The sequence below is a fragment of the Pinus tabuliformis genome, chromosome 3_2 (genome assembly GCF_031772625.1).
Source record: "Pinus tabuliformis cultivar Carrire ecotype Pingquan chromosome 3_2, CPIR1, whole genome shotgun sequence".
Classification (NCBI taxonomy): domain Eukaryota; kingdom Viridiplantae; phylum Streptophyta; class Pinopsida; order Pinales; family Pinaceae; genus Pinus; species Pinus tabuliformis.
This window is the reverse complement of record NC_142302.1, coordinates 349,143,812-349,153,164: the sequence shown is the minus strand read 5'-3', so window position 1 is coordinate 349,153,164 and position 9,353 is coordinate 349,143,812.

Genomic DNA, 9,353 nt, shown 5'->3' with positions numbered 1-9,353 from the left:
TGGTCCAGATAAAGAGCTAGTACCTTGACCAAAGGCTCTCCAAAGAGGCGACCAAAGGAAGTCCATTTAGATGCCATAATTGAATGCACAAACCAAACTTTTTCCTAATTCCTCAATCGTGGATAAAAGCACAGAATTGTCGAAATACTGGATGGTGTTTGAACTAGGATGAGGGCCATTTTATCATTGATTCGCCTTACCTGCACACAATTGTTTACATTCCATCATTAATTTAGGTCAAACACCCATCCTCGAAAATCATTAGAATTCTAGTTTGTTGGAGATTCCAAGGATTTGGCCTTGGATTATCAGAAGTACAAGCATGTGAATAAGAGAGAACAACCACTACATGGCAGAAAGAACCATAAATATCCACTTCAAGGACATTGTTGATATTGGACATATTAACTATCACAATAATGTTGATAGGACGGAAAAGACAATTGAGTAGCCACAAATTGGAAATGAAAGCAACCATGGGGAGGGAAGAGCGGGGGAGGGGGGAGAGGGGAATATGGGAATGAGAGAAGGAGAGATTGAAGGGAAAGGGGATCAAGAAGGGGGATTTAAAGGAGAGGGAAGGGGAATACGCATCCCAGAAGGGAGTTAGAGGGGATTGGAGAAGAACCTTCATTTCAAACTTGGGATCAAACTTAATGCGAGGAATTAAAATCATTGGTCCTTAGGGACTAAGGTTGAGGTTAAGGGTACCATTTATGTCAAGGATGACTTATCCTAAAGAAAAAGTTTCATTTTCTTTCGAATCAACTTCCAAGATGTTTCCTCTGAGAATGTGGTAGAATTCATTAGAGAGAAAGGAGTTTTCCAAAAAAATTATTCGTGTTAATATCTAGGAGAGGGAATTGTCCTTTGGACTGCAAGATTTAGAAAGATACGGGATTTCTATTAATGAATCCCCCAATAGGCTGATGATTTTAATACCTTTTTCTTTTGGAAATATTGAGGCCTTGATAAAGGCCACAAATTTTAATCTGGTTGTTAGTTTTCCTTCCCAAACCCAAAGCATATCTAACTTCAACTATTCCAGCGAGATTATATAGGATCCCTCCCCCTCTTGCGACCCTTATATATATTAAAAAATATTAATAAAAGAATATAATGATACCATTAATATAAGGATATACTTATCATAATATAAAGGAAAGAGATCAATATCTAAAGAATGAAAGAAAAAATAGCATTTTTTTATATTAAGTTATCATGGTTAATTGAGAGAATATAGTAGCATTCTATCTATAGGATAAAAAATGAAATTTCAAGGAGGAAGAATAATGGAGGGGATCTAGAGAGGCGAGAAAAATGAAGAGAAACAAAACAATCAAAAGAGAGAACGAAGAAGGCTAGCAAAAAGGAAAAGGAAAAGTATTTGCTTTAGGAAGAAGCAAAACTAGAAGAGAGGACGAGAACCCAGTGCCTACTAATCTTCCAACCATCATCTTTGTTCATATTACCCCTCTTTTTTCAATCTCAATGGATTCTCTAAACTTCCTATGATGGTAGTGTATGATTTTGGCTAGCATCTTCTAGTCTTAAATGCTAATGTGGTGCTTGGTTTTCCTAGTGTTTTCAGTTAGAGATGAGGAATGAGACCGACTATGCTTAATGTCAGCTATATGTTCATGCATCCTCTGCTTAATAAATCATCTCATCTCACCAACATAGGGAGCCCCACATGAGCATGGGATTAAGTAGACCCCTTTCGTGTCTTAATGGTCAACAAGATCCTTGACTAACCTCAAGATACCATGAATGGTGTTTAACGACTTGAAAGTGGTTGAAACCTAATTTTTTCTTAAAATGTGAGTAATCTTATCTGTGGTTCCTTAGATAAAGGGAAGTCAAACCTTGGATATATAATCAACAAAGTCCCTTCTTGATCTAGGACCCTGGTTGGCTTTCTAGAAAGCCTTGATGCCTTGGTATTTCTTATAGCCATTTTTCACAAAAACATCCAAGAGGTGGGATTTTTCCTCATTAATATGGGCTTCATCAGAGATCCTTAATGCCTGGGTGGCCAAGGTGTTCAACACACCAAATTTTTGGGTCGGATGATGATGGGACTCAAGGTGGAGATATTGCTCCATGTGAGTCTTTTTACCGAAAACTTTATGAGAAATGGAACCATCAACATTTTTGGAGATGAGAACATATAGAAAAGGTAGGCTCACTTTATCCTCAACTTCCATAGTAAACTTGATAAAGTTAGATTGATTATTTAGATGTTACTTGAATACTTCTAACTTATCATGACCATGAGGCCAGATAATAAAAGTATCATCAACAAACCATTTCCATAGCTTTAGATAGAACGTCGCAGAGGCAAGGACCTTGGTCTCGAAGTCTTCCATGAAAAGGTTTTCCATGATAGGGGAGAGATTGGAGCCCATGGAAACACCATAGGCTTGCTCATAGAATTCACCTTGAAAACTAAGGAAGGTGGAATTCAGGCATAAACTGACTAACTTATTTGTGCTAGAATCAGTAACATGACTAATGATGTCAATGGCTTCACTAATGGGAATCCTCGTGAAAAGAGAAACTACATCAAAGATAACTAAAATATTAGAAGGATCTAACTTAATGTCTTTAATCTCATTGACAAATGAATAAGAGTCTTTGACAAAGGAACTGGTAAGGCCAACCAGGGGCTTAAGCTTTTGTGCCAAGTGCTTGGCAAGAAGATAAGATGACCCACCTATAGTGTTAACAATGTGACTAAAAGGGGCTCCCTTTTTATGAATATTAGGGATGCCATATATTCTATGGGTGAGGGGATTACTTTCCACCAACTTTTTGTTTAATTGGTTGATAGAATTATTAGATTTAATGGTGTTGATGACCTCTTTAGAGGCCTTCTTAAGAGGATTTTTGTTAAGCTTCTTATAACTCCCTCTATTTTTTTTCACTTGGAAAAAATTGTAATTTCCATTAATTTTGAAAATTACATTTTGTAGATGCCAAAGCATTGCAGAGACAAGGCTATGAAGCCTGACAAAAAATGGTTGACACAAGTGTCAAGTACAAAGAAGAAAAAAACTGATGGAAAAAAACCATGCCTAGAGCACTAAGATGCTTGATAGGGGGAAGATCAAGTTTTCCTCCCCTTTTTCTTCTCTACCTTGCACCATTCACCTTGAGCCGGATGCATGGGAACGAGTTGAAATGGGTTTTCCTCACCAGGTCGAGGGTTTTCCTTGTCAGAGTCCGAGGTGTCCGATTTATGCTGCCTTTTGGTTCCACTAAGTTCCATTGTGTCGGAAGCCTTTTCCGGTTGTGATTCCATGGGCACTTGTGGAGATTGTTCCTGCGGTTCTGCTTGGCTGTTCTCATTTGGGATGGGCAATTCCTCCTCACCTTCTTCCTCTTCCTCAGGGTCTGGTGGGGGGAATGTCCACCCTTTTTTTCCCGGATTTCCTCCTTCTTTGGCTGTCTTTTTTGAATTCTGGGCAGGCATTTTGTAGGTGCCCTGTCTGCCGGCATATTCTGCATCGGAATGCTGTATTTTCATAATCTATTGTTTGCATCCAGCTGCGATCTTTATGCTTCAGTACTATGCGGTCCGGTAATCCTTTGCTGAGATCAACTTCCACACAGATTCGTGCGAAAGTGTAGATTCCATCTTCCACTCGCTGAGTATCCATTTTAATATATCTGCCAAAAGAGTTTCCGATGCATGCGAGTGTCTTTTGGTCCCAAAAATGTGCAGGGAGGTTATGTAGTCGAACCCACACTGGCACCCTGGAGACGATGTAGGTGTTTGCATCAAAATATGGGGTCCAAGGTGTAATGAAGAGTCCTGAAGATCCCCAAAACCACGGTCCCTCTTGAATAACTAGGGCCCTGACCTCTTCTGATGGAAGTTTGACTATAAAAAAGCCTTTGGAGCAGAGCATGACATCACAATTAAGAGACCATTTTGTGAAAATCCAGTGAAAAAGGTCCATGGGTTTTGGCCAGAAACCGTTGAAATGACAGATGAGGGCTTGTCTTTCGTAAATGTTACGTACCTCCTCTGCTTCTGCTGTATCTATTGTTAGTTTAGGTGTATAGTTCAGTTGCTCCACGATATATGCATTGGGTTCTGTTCCGGCCTGCTGTGGGGCTGTAGAAGAAGATTTTCCCCCTTGTAGAGTATGCTTGTAAGATGTTACTTCACTTTTGTGCTGCTGGTGTGGATCTGGGCTGTGTTTTGCTTTAGATCCACTACCCCCTTCTGTTTGTTTTCGTGGGCCACTGGCTGCTGCACCTCCCCGTAGCCTCATGTTGACAATAATATTAGATCCTGGCTTGATGTTGTAGTAGTCAATTGCTCTGTGATCTTGTAACGATCTACCTTCAGAGAGCAGATGTTGATATCCTTCCGGGAGGCCAATGTGATTGGCAATGTTTTTCTTCAGATTTGAGACACTATCTGAAGCTTGAACCCAGATTAGGGTTGATTTCCCAGAGGGGGGTTTTATAATGATTTGGAAATGTGGATCTGGTGAGGTTGCCGCCACAGAGACTGTGGGAGTTGTTCTCCTCTGTTGTGTATTCAGGCTATCCTCGTGCCATATAGCCCCTTCTAGGATCTGGGGAATCAGATCGGTGTAGAGTGCCTGTGCAGGACCCATCACCGCTATCGAAACAGGTTTCTTGAATGCGCAGTGTAATGAGTGGCTGAAATTTTGTGCGTCCCAGTTCGGATGGCCTTTCGCTGGCCAGAGTTCTAGGGCACTTGGATCTTGGCGTTTCCTTTGTTTGTTGGGTAGATCCAGTCCAGATATGGAATGTTTGTATCTGTTCACAGCAGGAGGGAGCAGATCCGCTTCATGCAGCCAGCCTCTGTTGATTTTAGTGCTGGATCCGGTGGGAAAACCTGCAGATCCAAAACCCATCCTATCTAAGCCTCTAGCATTTCCGTCTCCAAGAATGACAGTTGTATCCCTTGGAGGAGCTGTATGGCCAACCTGTCCCAGGCCGGGAAAGAAAAACCCTGCAAAACAATTGCTAGAGATGTATGTATTCTTTGCAGGCTCCCCTTCATTGTCGTTATCAATATCGTTCCCGAACTCAGATGGGAAAAACCCCCTGACCGTTCCGATTTCTTTAATTGTCTTTATAATATAGACCTGCGTCTCTATCTGTAGTGTTCCAGCTGTGTAGAACACGACATCTACCTTCTTTACTGCCTCCACAAGTCTTGCATGATCCTCTAATGGTCCATGGATTATATTTGTACCTGAGGCCTTGAAGGATTCCAGAAGCTGGGATTTCTCAGAGTTAGAAGAAAACGTGGATTCCCTGGCGAGAAGGAAGGTGGGATGGCCGAGATCAAGGCTAGTCTTGGCAACATTTCGACCACTGTAGCCTGTTGCGCCAATTATTAGTACCCTTCTTCCCATCTCGGCTCTTGCAGAGAAAAATCGCTCCAGCGATCGAGTCCCGGGATCTCCTTGTTCGCTCCGTCCGCGAGCGTCTTGCAATCTTCTTCGCTGGCCAGGGCTTGTCCCTATAGTCATGAAAGTTCTTATAACTCCCTCTATTATTAAGGTGGTCCAACATTTTATCCACGTAATCAATTTTCTTGACTTCCTTCCTTACAATAAGGATATTATTACTATTATAGTTATTCATATATAATTTGTTATTTTAATAATATAATATTTATATTATTATATTATTATAATACTTATATCTTTATATTAATATTTTTATTATTTATTATTTATATTTTTATGAATATGAATGTTTAATTATTGGTATTAATTGATTAATCTCTTTTATTATTATTATTTTTAACCATCTAATGTTTACCTAATGTCTCTTTTCCATTTCTTGACCTTACATCTCTCACCTATTTATCTTTTAAAGCTTGATTGGATTTCTTATTAGTGCCCTGATGATGAGTCACAATTGCGAGCTCAAAATGTCGATTAAAAATTTTAATTTGATCGGTCTAGAAATATCAGATCAAAATTTCTCTTCTCACAAAATCCTTAACTCTCGAAAAAAAACACCTTGAAGGGTGTCACACCTCCAAAATTGTTATTTGTTAAAGGTGCCTCAACCATTGTTGGCAGTTGTGAAGGATCTAGGCAAAATTTTCCATCATCTCATTCCTTTATCGCATTAGTGCTTCCTTGAGCAATAACCTAATAGGATCTACTACTTCGTCATCTCTCATTTCAAGTAACCCCATGTTCTAGTAGTCCTTTGGCAAAGTTGAAGAAATGCTCATAACCCATGTCAACCCTGTGTTGTAGGTCACCTACGCACATGATGGAAAATATAAATATAGTGGACACATGATAAGATTCATGAAGACATTTCTTAAATCGTCAACTTCTTGCCTCATCTTGTTCAAGGCACGCACATTTTGATTATCTCATGTAGAAGCTCTACCCAACATTCTTATGATTACATTGTTAGTAGAACTTGTGTTTCAACTACCTTGTAATAAGATAACTAATGACATGTATTATAAGGATTCTTACCCTAATCGAACACCACTTAGGGATCTTCCAACACCACCCCCCCCCCCCCCCCCCCCCAACTGATGTTTCCCCTTTGCTTCTTCATTCACACTTAAATGATGTAGCTTCTTTGTGCACTTTTATAGATATGGACCACACCCAAACTATTTCTAAAGATACGCATGGCCAACAAACATCCTCTTTTGTAGCCAATTTCCATAATGCAGATATAGAGCTCCAAGAAATACATATATGCTTACATATGCCAAATTTGCAAAAGAAAAGTTCAATTCCATGGCCACTTAATCAATTGGCACCAATCAATGAATACACACATAGGGGCTATGTGTATGACCTTTTCCACATTGTTCCACACAGGTATTTTCATGTTCATGCAACCATGCTTTAAATTGATTCAAATGTAGGACTATGCATTGCACCTTCTAAGGTGCCACAACAAAAAATCTAATAGTTGCCCAAGATTATGATACTAGTATAATCTCATGATGCACCATCACAATCAAGCAACAAACTTTATCTTTGTCAAGAAAAACATTGAAGACTACTTCCCCACAATAATAGTTGATCTTAACATTCTATTTGGAACACTACACTTCTAACATGCTTATTGTTAGAAAATTATATATTATAGAGCAACGAAACACATAAAATATTGTAGAAACACAATCATAGAAAACACATAAAACAAGAGAGACACAAATATACATGGTTCACCCAATTTGGGCTACATCCATGAAGAAACATCTAGTCCTTCCTTTTATATTATCCAGCAAAATGAAGACTTACAACCTACAACAAATCTATTGTAATTTCCTCTTCAATCTCACACAATCTCCTCTCTCTTTCTCGCTCAAAATACACACATCCACAGTCACAATATAATTCCCTCATATATAGTGAGGGGTTGCCTTCTAAAGAAAAAAAACCTAAATTAAACATAACTTCTACCATCAAATCATTTGCCTAATGAATGGCTCAGATTAACTACGAAATTACATTATTTTACAAGGCAATTTTACATCTTTTTTCTTTTTCTTTTTTAATCTTTGGGGGCGCTGGCCCCCAGACCCCCCAGCTAAGGGGGATGTCCCCTCGCGAGGGGGACAAGTCCCCCCCATGTGGAGGGGTGTATAGGCTTCTTGGGGTATACATTCGACTGAAACAAAGACCTCTGAATCAGGAAGATAATCAAGCTCCACACCCAACGCTTGTAGGAAAAATAATGCAATATGGGGTTTCTCTGCATGGAACAAGATATTCTTGGCACAAATGTAGAAATGAACTAATATATATGATTTCGCAACTTGGTTTCTCAACATTTTTCTTTACATTGAGTGCAATTGAAACTATATGACCTAACCTTTCTATAGTCATGCTTAGTGGGCCATATGTTAATGTGAGCGAGCAACAACATTGGCATAATCAAAATATTCTCCAATCCACATATTGCATCTCTACGCATGCATATCAGTTTCATAGTATTATGTGATGAGATATTGGAGAAACACCTCTATGTAAAGGATTTCTAGTATAGGCCTATTCTCTAACCTTTCTAGTAAATAGTAAATGTTTTTTTTTAACCCTTATTTTCTTATAATACTCTCATTGACAAGTATGAATGGCAATGTAAATGATCTACACATATTCATGGTTCCCTATCATTGGATAATTCACCTAATATGGACAATCTTGACTAGGATAATGCACTTGAACTTGCAAAAGCTATGGATTTCTTTGATCAATATATTTTAACTTGAAATCCATAAGATTCCCACTAAAAGAATTATTTTGTTCCAAAAGAAGTCCTTTATATGAGGGTCCTATTCAAGCCTTCAGTAATGCATTCCTTGCTATTGAATTATCATGGAACTATCAAGTTGATGTTGCACTTGTGCATGATTGGTTCATGGTTTCCTGTAATAGAGAGGAAATGATGTTTTGATGCATGTTACTCGTAACTGTGGCTTTACATTGATGATCCCAGGTAGGGGATTTGAATATAAATGCTCATCTTGATACTATCTGTATGAAGAATAGTTGATATTATTATGCTTAAAATATTTAATGTTTTGAAGCATGTTTCTTTAGTACTATGGTTTCATAGCAATGCCTCCTTACTTGAATTTAAATGCAAATTCCTTACTTAATGTTGTTGCATGAGGGATGGTTGGTTTTCTCAAGCTTGAAGGTTTAAAAATTCTAATGGATGGTCCTAATTGTATGCATTGGTACTTAGATTCCTTCATTTAGAGTTATGTAGGTAAATACATCCATGTCAATGCAAGGAGCACTCGTTAATAGGATTGTGTGTTTTGGACACTTAGACCCTTGTATAATTGCTTAAAGGAATTGTTGAAGCTCTTTATGTGTAGTGAAGATATGAAATATAGTGATTTCTTGTCAAGGGTCGATTAAGCCTCTGTGTATGCCTGAGAGATTGATGGAACTAGTGATTGACATGCATCGTGTCAACACTGAGTGTATGTTGTGTGTAATACTATTAGTAGTATGGTTATGTGCCTAAGTTACAATTGAGGAGATTGGCTAAGTCTCCTGAGTTTGGTAAAGAGTACTAAAGCGCTTCCTTCAACCCATTGTGGTGATAATTCAAGTGGGAGAGTCTCTTATGAAACCACCTGGCTCAACACTGTGTGCTGAAATCACACTCAGTCTAAGTGTTGAACCTAGATGCTCTGTTACTACTCTGTAACAAACCCTCTCCTAATCCTTACCATAAAACCGATTTAGAGGAGTTGGTTACTATGTCTACCCAAGATCAAAGGTGTTGTTATGGAAATGGGGTCTAAAAATTTCGATCTCTTCAACTCACTTAAAGACTGATTTGGCGTCAAGATT